Raw genomic sequence first — 17,731 nt, 5'->3', positions numbered from 1 at the left:
TCAAGGCGAATAAGCCTTCGAATAAGAGGGAGAGAGAGAAAGTGACACGTTAATGGGGAGTGACACTGCTCATTTCCCGCTAGCACGCCTCAATTGATTCCACACCTTTCAAAAGCGGCCATCATCAAAGGACACTCACCTGGCGCAGGTAAATTGACCTATGGCAGGTCAATCTTCAAAGATGCCGCCAAGAAAACCTTAGCATCCCGAGAGTGCCTCTTAGCTGACTGGCTACACGGTCGATCAATACGAGAAAAAACCTCAAGCCATAGGTTAAAGATAAGGAATTCCTTCACAATGCTCATGTCCGTTAGCTTTTAAGGCCAGCCGGCGTTGGATTGTTGAACTTCATCAGGTGTTAATGGAGGTTATCAAGAGATAAGGGTACTTAGCAATCAATAACCGTCGCAAACCAGCTAAATGTACCTGCTGATTATTGATGATTTCCGGGTATAGCGGTTCTCTGGCGTAATCGCCACCAGATACTTTCCCTTGTGGTCAATTCTTATTCATATATTGATGTGTATTCTCGGACACCATTTTAATATGTACTAGTCATTTCTTCCATTCCCCCAGACATATGACTGAAATATTGTTAAGTACTTTGTAAAAACTCCAGCATACAAATATAAACATCCTTTCAACCAGTCGCCACGATATAGCTCAAATACTACCAATGTACTGTTCAACCATCATCATTCATTTATTCTCTTCTGCAGACATTACGCCATAATTTTGTTAATTCTCGAGTCCAAGCAACATATTAGCCCTTCTAAAAAATTTTCTTAATTTGATTAACATTTGTTTGGCGTGAGTGTGTGCGCGTGTGTGTGCGTGTGTGTGTGCGTATGTGTGTGTGTTTCTTGTCTCCATTAAACGCCCAGAGATTAACTTAGTAAAATGTTGGGTCATCACAGCAAAGAATACACCAATGAAATTAAATCTCCGGCCGCGATCTATGAAAAGAAACCATGAACTGAGGAGACTGAGTTAAATCGCCACGTTGGATACATGAACAGTTGCAACGAAAGCGCAAATGAGATACATGTTTTGATTATCGACAACTTATATCGGGTGGGCATAAAAAATGGGCCGTACTTTGATGCTGTATTGCTCCATTACCCTTTGTTCAAACCCTTTCAAACTTTGAACATTCAAATGGCATGATTTTGTTAATATACTGACCAATTTTCAAGGTCATAGCCTGAGCAGTCTGTACGCAGGGTTAAAATGAAAACATATGATATACGAAATGTTTTTTACGTCTAGACTCATGCAGTCATAGACCTGAACTAACACAGCACGAAGCTTTGAACAGATGACTGCAGTATAGTATGAAGTTTTGAACAGATGACTACAGCATAGTATGAAGTTTTGAACAGATGGCTGTATCATAGTATGACGCTTTGAACAGGTGGCTGTATCATAGTATGACGCTTTGAACAGATGACTAGCATAACAAGAAGCTTTGAACAGATGGCTAGCATAGCATGAAGTTTTGAACAGATGACTGTAGCATAGTATGAAGTTTTGAACAGATGGCTGTAGCATGAAGCTTTGAACAGATGACTGTAGCATAGTATGACGCTTTGAACAGATGGCTGTAGCATAGTATGACGCTTTGAACAGATGACTGTAGCATAGTATGAAGCTTTGAACAGATGACTGTAGCATAGTATGACGCTTTGAACAGAACAGATGACTGTAGCATAGTATGACGCTTTGAACAGATGACTGTAGCATAGTATGAAGCTTTGAACAGATGACTGTAGCATAGTATGAAGCATTGAACAGATGACTGTAGCATAGTTTGACGCTTTGAACAGATGACTGTAGCATAGTATGACGCTTTGAACAGATGACTGTAGCATAGTATGACGCTTTGAACAGATGGCTGTATCATAGTATGACGCTTTGAACAGATGACTGTAGCATAGTATGAAGCTTTGAACAGATGACTGTAGCATAGTATGACGCCTTGAACAGATGACTGTAGCATAGTATAACGCTTTGAACAGATGACTGTATCATAGTATGACGCTTTGAACAGATGGCTGTAGCATAGTATGACGCTTTGAACAGATGACTGTAGCATAGTATGACGCTTTGAACAGATGACTGTAGCATAGTATGAAGCTTTGAACAGATGACTGTTTCATAGTATGACACTTTGAACAGATGACTGTAGTATAGTATGAAGCTTTGAACAGATGACTGTAGCATAGTATGACGCTTTGAACAGATGACTGTAGCATAGTATGAAGCTTTGAACAGATGACTGTAGCATAGTATGAAGTTTTGAACAGATGGCTGTAGAATAGTATGACGCTTTGAACAGATGACTGTAGCATAGTATGACGCTTTGAACAGATGACTGTAGCATAGTATGACGCTTTGAACAGATGACTGTAGCATAGTATGACGCTTTGAACAGATGACTGTAGCATAGTATGACGCTTTGAACAGATGACTGTAGCATAGTATGACGCTTTGAACAGATGACTGTAGCATAGTAAGATGCTTTGAACAGATGACTAGCATAGTATGACGCTTTGAACAGATGGCTGTAGCACAGTATGAAGCTTTGAACAGATGGCTGTAGCATAGTATTATGCTTTGAACAGATGACTGTAGCATAGTATGACGCTTTGAACAGATGACTGTAGCATAGTATAAAGCTTTGAACAGATGGCTGTAGCATAGTATGAAGCTTTGAACAGATGACTGTAGCATAGTATGAAGCTTTGAACAGATGACTGTAGCATAGTATGAAGCTTTGAACAGATGGCTGTAGCATAGTATGACGCTTTGAACAGATGACTGTAGCATAGTATGAAGCTTTGAACAGATGACTGTAGCATAGTATGACGCTTTGAACAGATGACTGTAGCATAGTATGACGCCTTGAACAGATGACTGTAGCATAGTAAGATGCTTTGAACAGATGACTGTATCATAGTATGAAGCTTTGAACAGATGACTGTAGCATAGTATGAAGTTTTGAACGGATGACTGTTTCATAGTATGACACTTTGAACAGATGACTGTAGCATAGTATGACGCCCTGAACAGATGACTGTAGCATAGTATGAAGCTTTGAACAGATGACTGTAGCATAGTATGACGCTTTGAACAGATGACTGTAGCATAGTATGACGCTTTGAACAGATGACTGTAGCATAGTAAGATGCTTTGAACAGATGACTAGCATAGTATGACGCTTTGAACAGATGGCTGTAGCATAGTATGAAGCTTTGAACAGATGACTGTAGCATAGTATGATGCTTTGAACAGATGACTGTAGCATAGTATGACGCTTTGAACAGATGACTGTAGCATAGTATGATGCTTTGAACAGATGACTGTAGCATAGTATGACGCTTTGAACAGATGACTGTAGCATAGTATGAAGCTTTGAACAGATGACTAGCATAGTATGACGCTTTGAACAGATGACTGTAGTATAGTATGAAGCTTTGAACAGATGACTGTAGCATAGTATGACGCTTTGAACAGATGACTGTAGCATAGTATGAAGCTTTGAACAGATGACTGTAGCATAGTATGATGCTTTGAACAGATGGCTGTATCATAGTATGACGCTTTGAACAGATGACTGTAGCACAGTATGACACTTTGAACAGATGGCTGTAGCATAGTATGACACTTTGTACAGATGACTAGTGTAGCATGAAGCTTTGAACAGATGACGTATATAGAATGAATCTATGAACAGATGATTAACATCCCTGCTGTATATCCGATCTTCCAACAATATATTCAGGCCTCATGCACGACCTATAACATGGTACGCGAACATCAGATAATACCTTTATCATAGTCTATTCATGGCCATTTCATTTTCCCTATCAGTAGAATCTAATTAGTATCCTCAGCTTCCTCATCAATGAGCTATGGCGCGCACCTGTAAATGTGTGCTTGATTGCAGTTAATCGTGGTCAGACAAGCCGCAGATAATTCCCCCGGAAATGAACGCTCGGATGTCCAGATGAAAGCAATGCGAGCCCTGGTAACTACGATATCTGCGGCCATCTTCCCTTCAGGCTTATACTTGATTCGATTTCATATTTACCTGTACGAAATGACCGGACTGGGGGCGGGGATCAGCTGCCATATTGATTACCTTCACTTGCCTAATAACTCCTAGCCTTTGTCCAGGTATTCACCGCCTCCGACCCCCTCCCATTCCTCCCTTATTCCACGATGCGTTATTAATCCATTTCTTTCATATTGTCAGTCTTAATTAAGGGAATAATTTGATGTAAAGCATTTTTTTTTGCGGAACTGAATCAAACGCATGTATACATGTAGCTGGGTGATATCCAACGCTGTCAACTATGGCCGTGTTTGGTTAACGGGAGATTTTCCTCTACAGATTTGTTTGAGGTAGAAAGCAATTATATTTTTCGATTCGTGATAAACATTTTTATCAAAGAGACATGTAGTACTTGCCCAAGTATAATGTTTACACAAATTTTGTATCACTTATAACTTAAAAATGTCGTCCCAAAAAGTGACATTGAACACCAAAGCAATACATATTCTCCGATGGTTAATATCATAATAAAAAAAAATTATATGTGAATGTGTTAAAGTTTTACATAATTCTATCAAATGTTAATTCCGGTGCAAGTCTGCATTTATACTTGCCATCAAATGTATTGGACTAGCCATAAGACGTTTACCCTAATAGTCAGATTGACCGCCTGGTATTTTCTGATTAACCGCCGTGACCTTAAGTCACACATAGCTTAAAATCTCCTTACTACATATGTAGAAATTTCTCAAGGACCAACGTCCAAAAACAATATTCCCTAATATTGGTTAACCAAAAACAACAAAAGATATTGACAAGCTGACATTTTTCAATTCAACGTATCCAAAACTGCCAGTCTATATACTGCTTCACAGACATGGATATCAGCAAGCAACGGGTAAATTTTTTTGGGAACAATTACGTGTGTCGACGTGCATGAGGCCTGAATATATTACATGTGGGACGTCTGTTATGAAATAGCCAATGACTGTCCTCTCCTTGTTTTCACCTGCATGACGACTGCTTTGAAAATAGACTCCTTTCATAACAACTTTGAACCATGCCATTTGTTATTCATTACTACGGTCGTTATCAGTATAGCATTGATTACTATTTGCCGCATGCATCAGGATGGCAATTTGTCCGATATAACTATCATTTATGCCGCATTAATACTACAGAAGACACATCCCTGTTCTTAATTTGGCTGATTTCCTCTCTACCCTGAGCAACGCCTACATCAGATCTGGTTAAAACACTAATGACCGGTCCCACGGGAACTCATTAAGTTCCCAGTGACAAGTCGAATTTCTATTCAACCAATTAAGCTGATATTGATATACAGTAGCAATCCATCAGTTATATGCGGTAACCTAAGTGCCCCATAGACTGCTACTTTATTAGCATTTCTAAGCATACATACGCTGTTTAGTGCTTTTACCGTCTGAGCCAGTGCGGGGACCACGTCGTTATACATGCAGTACAATCTTGGTTTCTTACACTTATCTCTCAGCAATATCTCCCACACTTTGAGTTTAGCATGCGCTTCAGTGATGATGAGCCGAAGTTGGATTTGGATCTCAAGGCATTTGACTTAATATTTTTGGCTTTGGGGTGACCTAAAGATTCCGACAGTGATGAACAGGTAGAATATAATCTTAACTGAGGTATATTGAGAGAGATTGGATTTCGCCGGTTACGTGTGACCATTCATTTGCCGATTATCTCACTGTCGTTGTTGCTTCGGTTTTACTCTCTGTGTTGCGGTGAGATTTTTTTATCAGCAATTACCGTTCCTTGGAGTAGGCCTAGAAGTAATTTATTCTGTATATCATGAGGCCAATAAACTATTGATTCAAACATTAAAGATGCTATGGCATTGTCCTATTCATTGATTTAATTTTTCTGCCACAACAATGTTGAAAATCTGTAATGGTTGTTGTTGTTGTTGTTCACAAACAAGGTGCGCCCTCAGGTGTAAAATTCAACCACCTTGGTTGAACTAAATGGACTCCAGATCCAGATGTAATACCAGTGTATGTTATGTCACACACACGTGTACCAAAATGTGTTGGTGTATCTAAATCTATACCACGACGATAAAAAAAAATGACGTTGAATGGTCGAGCGCCCTTGCTGAGATGGCTGTGTCTTTGAGTCAGGACGTTTTTCACGCAAATGGCAATGGGCGGCGGCTTATCCTGGGCACTATCATTTACATGCCCTTCATCATATACAGCATTTATTCAATCTGACGAACTTCTCAATATACTTATTTATTTATTTGATTGGTGTTTTACGCCGTACTCAAGAATATTTCACTTATACGAAGGCGGCCAGCATTATGGTAGGAGGAAACCGGGCAGAAACCCACGACCATCCACAGGTTGCTGAGGCCTTCCCACGCACGGTTCTCAATATAAGATGCACGGATAAGCACACCATTTTGATGGATGAACGTTAGACTGTGCAAACCAACAACCCGAGCGCTGTCGGCTGCTTCTTGTAAACAAGCCCCAAGCACGTGCTGTAAGAGTAAGGCAGTCTACGATCGCTGCCAAATAAGCGAACAATGGTTTAGCATGGCCTTAAAATGGGTCAATCATATTAAATTAATGGAAAGACGTAAGAGTTGTCATATTCGCTAAAGCGATGTTAATTACGTGACAGCACTATGTAATAGAAAGCAGCTTTGTACTGATTGTCGACTCTTGAACATTGGATGTTACCTCGCAAGAGTCTATTATTCCAGATGGCACTCGATGTAGGCTACACCACCCCCACCCCGACCACCCTCATATGTCACATGACCCACAGGCATTGTTTTTGTCCCATCATCACAGCCGGGGACTGGGTTTATAACGTCGGTGGCGGATCGATAGCGGCAGTAGCAGACAGTACTGACATGTGGCGTACTACTCCCCTGCCAAACACCGTTCTGTGGCAATCGTCCCACCGGAGACAGCTACCTGGCGGACAACAGTCTGTGCCAGGATATACTGCCAGTTTTGCGCCCTCCGCCCGTGGCCGTCCAGTAGTCCTATAGGCTGTGCCCGGTGGACTTGCTCTGTGGGTATCACCTGCGCGCTAAAAGCCATATTAGAGGCCGTCTGTGCCATACACGAACTAACAAACATGGATGTACTGGGGTAGAGAACGCGACGATCATGTCGGCGGCGGAGGAGACGGTGATCTCCGGTATCGAGGTGCCGCAAGACACGGTGAGTTCCTACGCATGTATTCACTGTACACTGAGTTGTCACGTCTGCCTTTACCCGTAGACTGTTAGATGAATATGAGGCGGGTTTTCACGCTTATCTTTACAGTAGACTGAGTTGGTGGGTGAATACTTAGTGAGTTCCAACGTTTGTCTTTACCTTAGATTGATAGATGAACACTCTGGAAGCGTGGGTTGTCACCCTAAACTGAGCTCTCACATTTATTTTAAACATGAACAGAGTTGTCACGTTTGTGATTACGGTATACTGATTGTTTCGATGAATATTTGGGGGAGTTGTGACGTTCTTTTTATCATAAATTGATGGAGATTTTCACGTTTTCTTTACCATAGACTGATTTAACACGTTTGTCTTTGCCGTAAAAAATTGCATGAATATTTAGCCACGAGTAGTCACGTTTACCATTATCCGAAACTGGTATCACCCACCAGTAAACATACATAAACGTAACGAGTAAGTCAATACAGCCAAACATGATCCATCAGTGGGTATAGGTTAAAGAGAGCCATCAGCGGGTATAGTTTAAAGAGAGCCTTCAGTGGGTATAGGTTAAAGAGAGCCATCATCGGGTATAGGTTAAAGAGAGCCATCAGCGGGTATAGGTTAAAGAGAGCCATCAGTGGGTATAGAAAAAGAGAGCCATCGGTCGGTGTAGGTTAACGAGAGCTGTCAGCGGGTATAGGTTAAAGAGAGCCATTAGTGGGTACAGGTTAAAGAGAGCGATCAGTGGGTATAGGTTAAAGAGAGCCATCAATGGGTATAGAAAAAGAGAGCCGTCAGTGGGTATAGGTTAGAGCCATCAAAGGGTATAGTTAAAGAGAGCCATCAGTGGGTATAGGTTAAAGAGAGCCATCAGTAATTCTAATGACATTTGCTTGTTTGAGTACAGTGATATTTGTCTTTTCCATAAATGTTAGTCGTGGTTGAGTGCAGGGACATTTGTCTTTCCATAAATGTTAGTCATAGCTGAGTATAGGGGTATTTTTTCCATAAATGTTAGTCATAGTTGAGTACAGTGACATTTGTCTTTTCCATAAATGTTAGATATAGCTAAGTACAGTGATATTTGTCTTTTCCATAAATGTTAGTAATAGCTGAGTACAGGGACATTTTTTTTTCCATAAATGGTATTCATAGCTGAGTACAGTGACATTTGGTCTTTTCCATAAATGTTAGTTATAGCAGAGTAGAGTCACATTTGTCTTTTCCATAAAGGCTAGTTATAGCTGAGTACAGGGACATTTTTTTCCAGAAATGTTAATTATAGCTGAATACAGTTACATTTGCCTCTTCCATAACTCGTAGTGATAGCTAAGTACAGTGACATTTGTCTTTCCGTAAATTTTAGTCATACTTGAGTGCAGTGACATTTATCTCTTCCATAGCTATAATAGCTTGCTGTGCACAGTGACATTTGCCTTTTTCATAAGTGTTAGTCATGACTGGGTATACGGTGACCTTTTTCTATTCCATAACTGCTAGTCATGGCTGAGTAAAGTGACATTTGCCTTTTCCATAAGTGTTAGTCATGGCTGATTTATACAGTGACATTTGTCTTTTCCATAACCATAATACAGGAACGAGTACAGTCACATTTGCCTGAACTATAAAACATGACTAAGTACAGCGATATTTACTAGTATCTGTGCTATAACCGTTATTCTTTGATGTGTACAGTGAAATTTGGTTGCTACAAGTTACACTTGCTTGTGTCCTACTAACGGCGCTGAACAAAGGTGGAACAGTATATGTTTAGTCCATATTTGCAAACATAATCAGTCACACAGCAGTGACAGGTATTAGAGATAATTAAACCAAACTAATCATGCCATGCAGATGTTGTATTTGGCTGCTCGTCATGGCAATGTGCTTACAGTCGGTGTGAAGTCTTCCAAAGATCCAGGTTTGTGAGGCTGTATACGAATTTCGTAAGATCCTGCTCAGTTTGTACGCGTTTAATTTGTCACCTGGGCTCAAGGGAAATAAGGACAGGGAATAATATGTATGTAACATTCCCTTGGGGGGCAGCGTTCATGAAAGGCGCATTTACGCTACTGTTGTACACCGCACAGAGAAAAAGGTATTTGTATAACCTTGAACTTAGGGGCAATAGACATGTCTAAACCTGATTGCCTGGGAACAGCAGCTTTTTTTTAATTCCAATTTTGAAATAAAAATCATCCAGTTTTGACATAACCATAGTGCCTAACTTTGAAATAAAAATATACCATTTCTGAACAAAATAATAAATCTGAACTTTTTTCACAACTTCTCATTTCCCCCCCAAAAGTGGAGGGGGGGGGGAATATGGTAACTTTTTTTTTGAAGGTAGTATGCAAGATTATTCCAAATGAGGTCAATGTTTCATTGAAAGTTATGTTATGTTTATTTAAAACAAACCCTTTATTTAAAAAAAATAGTTCCTACACCTGGTAACCGTTTCAGGAAAGAGTCGCGATTTGCACCTGCTGTAACTCATATGACAACAAATAGTCAGTGGATTTGTGACTATTGAAATGCGCCTGACGCAGAGATGGGACAGCTCTGTGAAACAGGCCCTTGGCTGGATATGAAAGCAGGGAAGCTTTGTTATCTACACTAGTCTCTCCTAATTCCATACTTATTATATTTTCTCAATTTTTGGTGCTTTGTGTTGAAAGTTGTTTTGGAAATTGGTCGTAATGGAACGTTCATTGTATTTTACGATTTATACGCGAATGTCTGCTATGATGCGTTGGTTTAATAGGAAAATTGACGTACGTCATCAAAACATATTAATAAAGCTCTGATATCATTCTTTGTGGTTTCGTGAGAGTATCTAGAGTTTATTTCGTTGACAATGGACACAGCAAAGTCAGATCTGAACACACAGGAAACTACTGGTAACAGTATGTTAGAAGAAGTCAACAAAGTATGCAAGTTTTGTTTGGATAGTTTTACTGTCAAATTATCATTTATTTTTTTAAACAACATATTTTCCAGAGTGTTTTACACTTTGAAGTGTTTACAATGGTCGGCAGTGTCGTTTGCCTTGTACACGTCTGCAGCAGGGTTCAGTGCTTAGCCAATGTGTTATTACTATTTTACACGTTGAATTGATTAACTTCGTTCCTGCACAACATTTTTGTTTATAAACATAACTTAAACTGCAACAGCTGGTTACATGGTCCACTAATTTTGGATGTTTTGCCAGAGATAATAATAGGTAACCATTGTTTTTTCAGATGAAAAAGGGCTTAAGCATTTGGATGCATTTATGTACGAACATATTTGTTCCTCTCAGTAGATTAGAAATAAGTTCTACATGATTACCTCTTTCAAGCTTTATAACTGGTGCGGCTCCGAAGACATGCGGTTGAGGTTCTTGCGGTTCTAATTTTAAAACACACGAGGTCCAAGGCTCAGTCCCAGCCTCTGTAATCTTGTGACAATAAGCAGTCGATAGTGATCGTAACTACCTTGATGGTGTCATTGAGCGCGACGCGTTACACCAATGAGCCAGCGAGTACTTCAAGGTTTCACATAGGGTTTTCGAGTTCGCACTCTTTTATTGCTAAAGGTAAAAAACGTCCTACTGTATCAGGTGACCTGTATAGTAGGTGACATTTATTATAACATGGACACCTTAAAAGGTTTCCGAAAAGTTATGTAGAATAAAAGAACAATAGGGAGAACTGAGTAACTGAGACTTTAAAAAGTTCCTGAAGAACAGCAGTATCAGTGGTGTGTTTAGAAAATGACAAGTCAGCTGACCGATAAATTAATGTCAACAAATGATACCTAATATAAACTACCAGGCAAAAGAAAGGTTTCACCCACTTCTTGAGCCCATAAAACAAAAACAAAGACAGACATAACAATTAAGATGATTGGTTTATAAACAGAAATCATTGTGAAATATTCTCTCAAAAAGGCTTTAAAATATTGGCATTCAATTTGCCACAAAACACAATTAAAGAGACAAGGGGTCAGAAGAAAAAAATACACATATGTAAAGTTAACTGGCAAGTGCATGTAAAGTCACAGTATCCACAGAAATGAAGGACTACAGTCATCAGTAGCGAGTGTGGCCACCCTGGGTATCAATGCAAGCAAGCACACGCCTCCGCATTGACATCTTCAGTCGCCGGATGACGTCAACTGGGATAACGTTCCATAGGTTTAACAGAGCTTGCTCAAGTTCCTGTTGGTTAGTTGGAGGAGGCACCAGCTGTCTCAAACGGCGGTCAAGGTGATCCCAGAGATGCTCAATGGGGTTCATGTCTGTTGAGTTGGCTGGCCAGGGCAACACGATGACGTTTGCGGTCTCGAGGTAGTCTGTAACAATGCGAGCAGTGTGAGGTCTTGCGTTGTCGTGTTGCAAGATCGATCCTCTTGGCTGTCGTTGGAGGAAAGGAACGACGACAGGTCTCAGTACCTCATCAACGTATCGCTGGCCAGTCCAATTACTTTGCACAATAACCAGCTGCGTCTTCATTTGGTCACAAATCCCTCCCCAAACCATGACTCCTCCGCCTCCAAACGGATAAACGTCTCTTACGCAGTTTGGCGCGAGACGCTCTGCCATAGTTCCTGAATAGACAGAACCTGCTCTCGTGTGTAAACAGCACTCTCGCCCAGTCACGTCGCTGCCATCGACGTACAATACGTGCCCATCGCAATCTGCGTTGACGGTGTAAAAGGGTCAAGTCCATCCCACGGAAGGGGCGGTAAAGTCGTAAACCAGCTGAACGAAGACGACGAAGTGTTGTCCTGGGGCTGATGACATGGCCTAGTGCCGTCGCCGCTGTTGACGTCGCCGTGACGAATTGGTTTCGGAGGTGGATCTGCCGGATGTAGCGATCTTCAGCCGCAGTTGTTACCCTCGGTCTTCCTGATCTTGGTCTGTCTTGGGTCTGGCCTGTCTGCTGATAGCGTATGAACAACCTCCTGATGGTGGTTTGGCTGCAGTTGAACATTCTTGCAATGTGACGTTGCGAGACTCCCATGGTGGACATACCGATGGCCTGGTCTCGTTGCGCTTGCGTTGTCTTGGCATACTGTTTGTGTTTTTTCGGTCACTGAATGTCTGCTCTTTCGAGCAAGAGTATTTATGCACCATTACCGCACGTGCATCACGAGCCATGCCTCAAAAGGACGTTTTGCATGTGGTCGCAATTTCACAATTCCAATTGCTGCGTTCGTGACGATGCGTTCTGGTAGAGGAAACGATGCAGTCATACATTAAGTCCTGCTTAGAATCAAACCCGGAACCGCGCTTTTACTTTTTTTATGACAAAAAATACGGTGAAACCTTTCTTTTGCCTGGTAGTTTATTTGACGAGTCACATGACACAGACGGACTATTTTTACCTTTAGTGACAAAAAAGGTTGAACTTGATACTCCCCTATTGTTTACAATCGTGCTCTAGTAGACAAAAAAGTCTACATCAGTAGATATTCAATTCATCAATTCATCAAGAAAACTACAGCCATTTTGTAGTCGGCATAACATAATGTTGGAAGAACAGTTGTCGACTTAATGGATGGATCCACTACATCTAATGTCCTACCACTCCTTCACGTGACAACGTTGCTTTTCATTCCATTCCCGGTGAAATCCATCGTGACGTCATGACGTCACAGAACAATTGAACATTTATAAACCAACGTGTGGGATATCCGGTTGACCTACTTGCAACAATATTGATTATGACTGGTCAAATGTGTGTACTTGATTGACGGTTCGAAAAGGTAATCTTGTAATTTTTGGTGATTTCTTACATAACACACAGTTTGTAGCTTCGAATTAAAGTCGTCCATGTTCAGTATCTACTTAAAGGTAGACCGGCCCGGATAGCACAGTTGGTAGAGCGTCCGCTTCGGGACCGGTAGATCCAGGATCAATCCTTGATCGAGTCACACCTAAAACTTAAAAAGAGGAAGTTGTACCTTCCTCGCTTGGCGTTCAGCATGAAGGGGATAGTGCACGACTGGTTGACCCGTATCAGTATAATGGCTCGGGTGGGGCGGCTTACTTGCCTTCGGTAAGTCGTCTCAGTGAAGCAGCACTAAATAAAAGAGCGGTCGAAATCCGTCCTGCAACAAGGAGGCACATTACACGTACATGCACCCTAATGATTCCTTCGTCGTCATATGACTGAAAAATTGTTGAGTACGACGTTAAACCCCAAGCACTCACTCACTCACTCTACTTAAAGGTAAAGACAACACTAACTTGAAGAATATGCCAGATGAAAGGCCATTAAGCACTGTCCACAAAAATAGTTGCATTGATTTTTTTTAAGAATTTTTCAAGCCAGTGAAATGCATGTGAAACTTTGGATTATACGATGGCTTTTACTGTCCATTTTGGGACCAGTGACGTCACATCAGGGTTTTTTTTTTTTTTTTTTTTTGGTTTTTTTTTCACTTTTTGTGACTGCTAGATTGCACCATTCTAAATGCATATAGGTCCATAAATGCATTAGGCCAACGAATTTTGAAATAAACCATTTCAAGAAAAAAATATGCATGTGACGTCATTGATACGTTCTGGGCCACTGTAGACCACCGTAAAATCTGATGTTTTAAAACCATTTCACTCGGTTGAAAAGATTTTTACAAAAATTACATCGAACTATTTTCATGAATAATGTTTAATGGTCTTTCATCTGATATATATTTCATTTTAGTGTTTTCTTTGTCTTTAATACTATCACAAAAGGGGATCGTCTGCGGAAAGGACGAATTTTGAAAGCACGAATTTGTACAAGGAAAGAGAATACGAATGTTTAAGAGAATGAAATAGATATGAGTTTCCTATCTAAGCTAGAGGTAACATTTTATTACTTTTATTTTATTTATGAATGATTCCTGTTATGTATCCTAAATGTACGGATGCGCTTTCCGATTTTCCCGTCGGCCTTTGTATTTACCGTTAGTTCTCCAGAGATCTCGTGGCAGTGTGGACTGGCGTCACGTGACCCCCACCGCTTTAGTGAAGCACAGTGCTAATGTACTGTGAAAACAAACAGCCATGTGAGCCCCATTGTAAGCAGCTCATTGACGAGCTCAGCTAATGGGTGGTTTAATGAGTTGTACGAGGGAAAAGACACGCGTTACTACGGGCGGGGGTCACTGACCTTTCAGGTAAACTAGTTTGCAGACGGAGCCGGTTTCATTGATCGATTGACTGATTATTTTTTAACGCCAATTTCATTGACCGAGATATTGAATCTACTCTCGCGCTTTCACGAGACGAGTGTGTTGACTGAATCTATTAGATATGCGCATGAGCATGTCCGACAACGCAACGGCGTTTTATGGAAATGAGCTAATATGCCACCCAGGAATTACATGCTTACATAATTCATTCCATAGTTAGCTGCAACCTAATAGCATATCGTTCGAACTGCAGGGCGGATCTTAAGGGCACAGACTTACAGTTAAGGACAATAGAAATATTGATGCGATTTTTCAGGGAGGACGAAGTATTTCTTTGTCTGCAAGATAATATTTCATTATTTATTTATATTACTGATTTTATTGCAGTTCAGCACCATATTCACGAATTTTCTTATAATTTATGAACATTGGTGGAATTATTAGATTGGGGATGTGTAAAATTAGGATGTTTACGGTAGATTATCGATGGTGTCTATACTAAACTTATCGCGTGTCTCTTTCCTAATCGCAGATAAATCCGGGAAATCGTGCGTGCCAGATAACATATGACAATAATTTTGTATCATGTTTGCCTTAATTTCATGTTAAGGAAAATCACAGACGCGTAACGAATGAACGATGATGGGTTTCCCATGCGAACTTTAATTTGACCCGCAGATTTTGTGTGAAGAACAATAGGAGATGCAGCGGGACGATATATCTGCCTAAATTCGCAATGCATTGTGGGATTCAAATGGGAGGGGGTTCAAGAACAGAAAATTTTGTGAGACAAACCTGTGGACCCTTGCCTAATTTGAGACAGTGTAACAATGACGATTTCTTTGGTGTTTCGTTCCGCTACTTTCTATTGAAGCTGTTTCAGCGTCTTGTATCAGACATACGTGTATCGGCAGCAAAATGTCTTATTTTCACCAAACCCACAAAAAAAAAGAAAGAAAAAGACCCAAGGACGTTAGAAAAAAATACATTGACAAAATCGAACATGTGTCAACCTGGATTAAGGAGTTAAAAGAAAACCGTGTTAACAGGTCAATACCTGGATCTTTCTGGAATTTAATTTTAGCCTTTCCATGAAAACTTATAATTAAGCAGTTTATATTTTGGCTGTAAAAATCTCTACTACGATGTAACCAACATTTTTGTTGGTCCATTTTAAAACTCATAAAGCATATCGTGCGTGAGACATAGGCCTACTTATGTCACCGCACAAATGATTTATAGTTAGTCCCTTATGTGATTTCAAATGAAGTGTCGATTATGAGATTAAATTCAACAGCATCCGTAAATGACGAATCTTGAAATAGGCGTCCCTTAAAGTATGATTGATGTGTCAGTTAGCCAGTGGAATAATCAAGTATTCGATAAGCGCTATGATATTTCAGAAATCACGTGCAGATCGAGTGTATTCCAGTTTTCAAGGAGTTCTGACTGGCCTTCAGTCAACCATTCCTTTAGATCAAGCGTATTGCATTTTTGAAAGATATTGAAAACCGGACTGGCTTTAAATCCGCCATTTTATTTCGTGACGATGAGTTCTTTTGAAATATTACTTTTATGATCATGTAGCAAAACCCTTTACTTGACGCATGGTATCGTTGCTTTTTTGTGAATAAAAATGTCCGCCGAAGCTTGACGCCTTATTTCCGGAAGATCCTACATCTGTGCAGGGGTGTATGAAAGAGTAACGAGAGTTAGCATTCTCTTCTGTTCTCTCTTTATTGCCGTTTTTGTCGGGTCCAATTTCGTATGTCAGTGGGAAAAGAGGGGATGATTTTTTCAGGTTATATAAAATACTCCAAACAATAGCAACGACGACAGTGTGATAGCTGGCAAATCGTCACACGTAACCGATGAAATCTGCCCTCTTGTCACTTTACCTCGGGAGTTAACTCTAACTGATCAAGGTGGCGTTAAGCCGTACTCGTTGATTCTTTCTAACTCTTCATGTAAATGCTTACACAGCAGATACACTACATGCCCATAGCACCATGACTCAACCAGAATTAGGTAAAACAATTTTGAATGATTTGCAAATTTGCAATTTATTAAACGTTACTGGACTAGAATCATGCGAAATGATCTGTTGTCATAACATTTTATTTTCTAAAAATGACATTAAAAGGAACCATGCCCCGGGGATGCTCAGCATCCTGGTTTATGCAGGAAACATAGAGAGTAGAATAATGTAACATGAATGCTACATGAATGCTAAAAATGTTGTTTTAGTGACATGACGAGGACTAGCCATGCGATTAATGTGTCTATATCTGTTGCAAGAACATACAAGGACTGACACGAAAAGGTTGATGTTTATCGTTTACATTAGACAGTCATTCAGAATTAACCCGCGGATATGTGGCCAATAACCTGGTGCGTTTATTGTTGCTATCGTAGCGATCATACGAGATGATCTTTAAACCCAATCGTGGGCCGATATATCATGGATACGCATCTTATCGTAGCATTTTTCACGGCGATCATTGGTAGCTATTTCTACGCATACTGGCAGCAATATCATTCCTCATCGATCACTTCCTATTAGCAGCATGGACTAGCAGTAATGTGACACAGGACTACATGCTGCGACAATGTTTCGTGGTGACGGTTGAGAATCTGTCGTCAATTCACCCTGTATAACAACGAGGCTCGTAAGGGAGATTTTTTTCGCTGGATGAGCTTAAAAACTATTGAGGAAGTATCGGCGAATACAAATTCGCGATATTATGTGAGATGTAGGAAATCAAGTGGTCGATGAAAATAATAGCTTACTTTACGCAGCAGTCACAAAAATGCTCGCAGTGTCATGATGTAGTACGCAAGTCCAGAGTTCTCACTGTGGGTTATCTTACGATAAGTAGGCCTACGTGTTCCCAGTCATATTAGTATCCCCGTAAACATAGCCGTTGACAAGGAGGTTAAAGCTACAGTAAATAAAGCTACAAATAGAACCTTATATGTTGATAAATATATAATGCAAGATCTGGAAGTTTGACTGTTTTTGGTTTCTTACGCTGATTGGCCGACAGTGGTCAATCGCTGTAGGCCTGGTCACGCTTGAACAAATGTGCCATGCCTAAAATTCAGCTTAGGTCAAGCATGACCTGGACTTGCCTTTCTCTCACATCAGCCAGTCAGAATCGATTGTATAAATCTTTAAAGGCTCCGTTACGATTACTCAAGAATGACTGCGACCGAAAAATAATCATGATTTTCATGAATCACAGATGTCGTAGTTAGATGTAGATCAGTTGTGATTGAGTGTTAACTG

Source organism: Liolophura sinensis, chromosome 3, assembly GCF_032854445.1.
Source record: "Liolophura sinensis isolate JHLJ2023 chromosome 3, CUHK_Ljap_v2, whole genome shotgun sequence".
In the NCBI taxonomy this organism is placed as follows: domain Eukaryota; kingdom Metazoa; phylum Mollusca; class Polyplacophora; order Chitonida; family Chitonidae; genus Liolophura; species Liolophura sinensis.
This window is presented reverse-complemented; position numbering follows the sequence as displayed.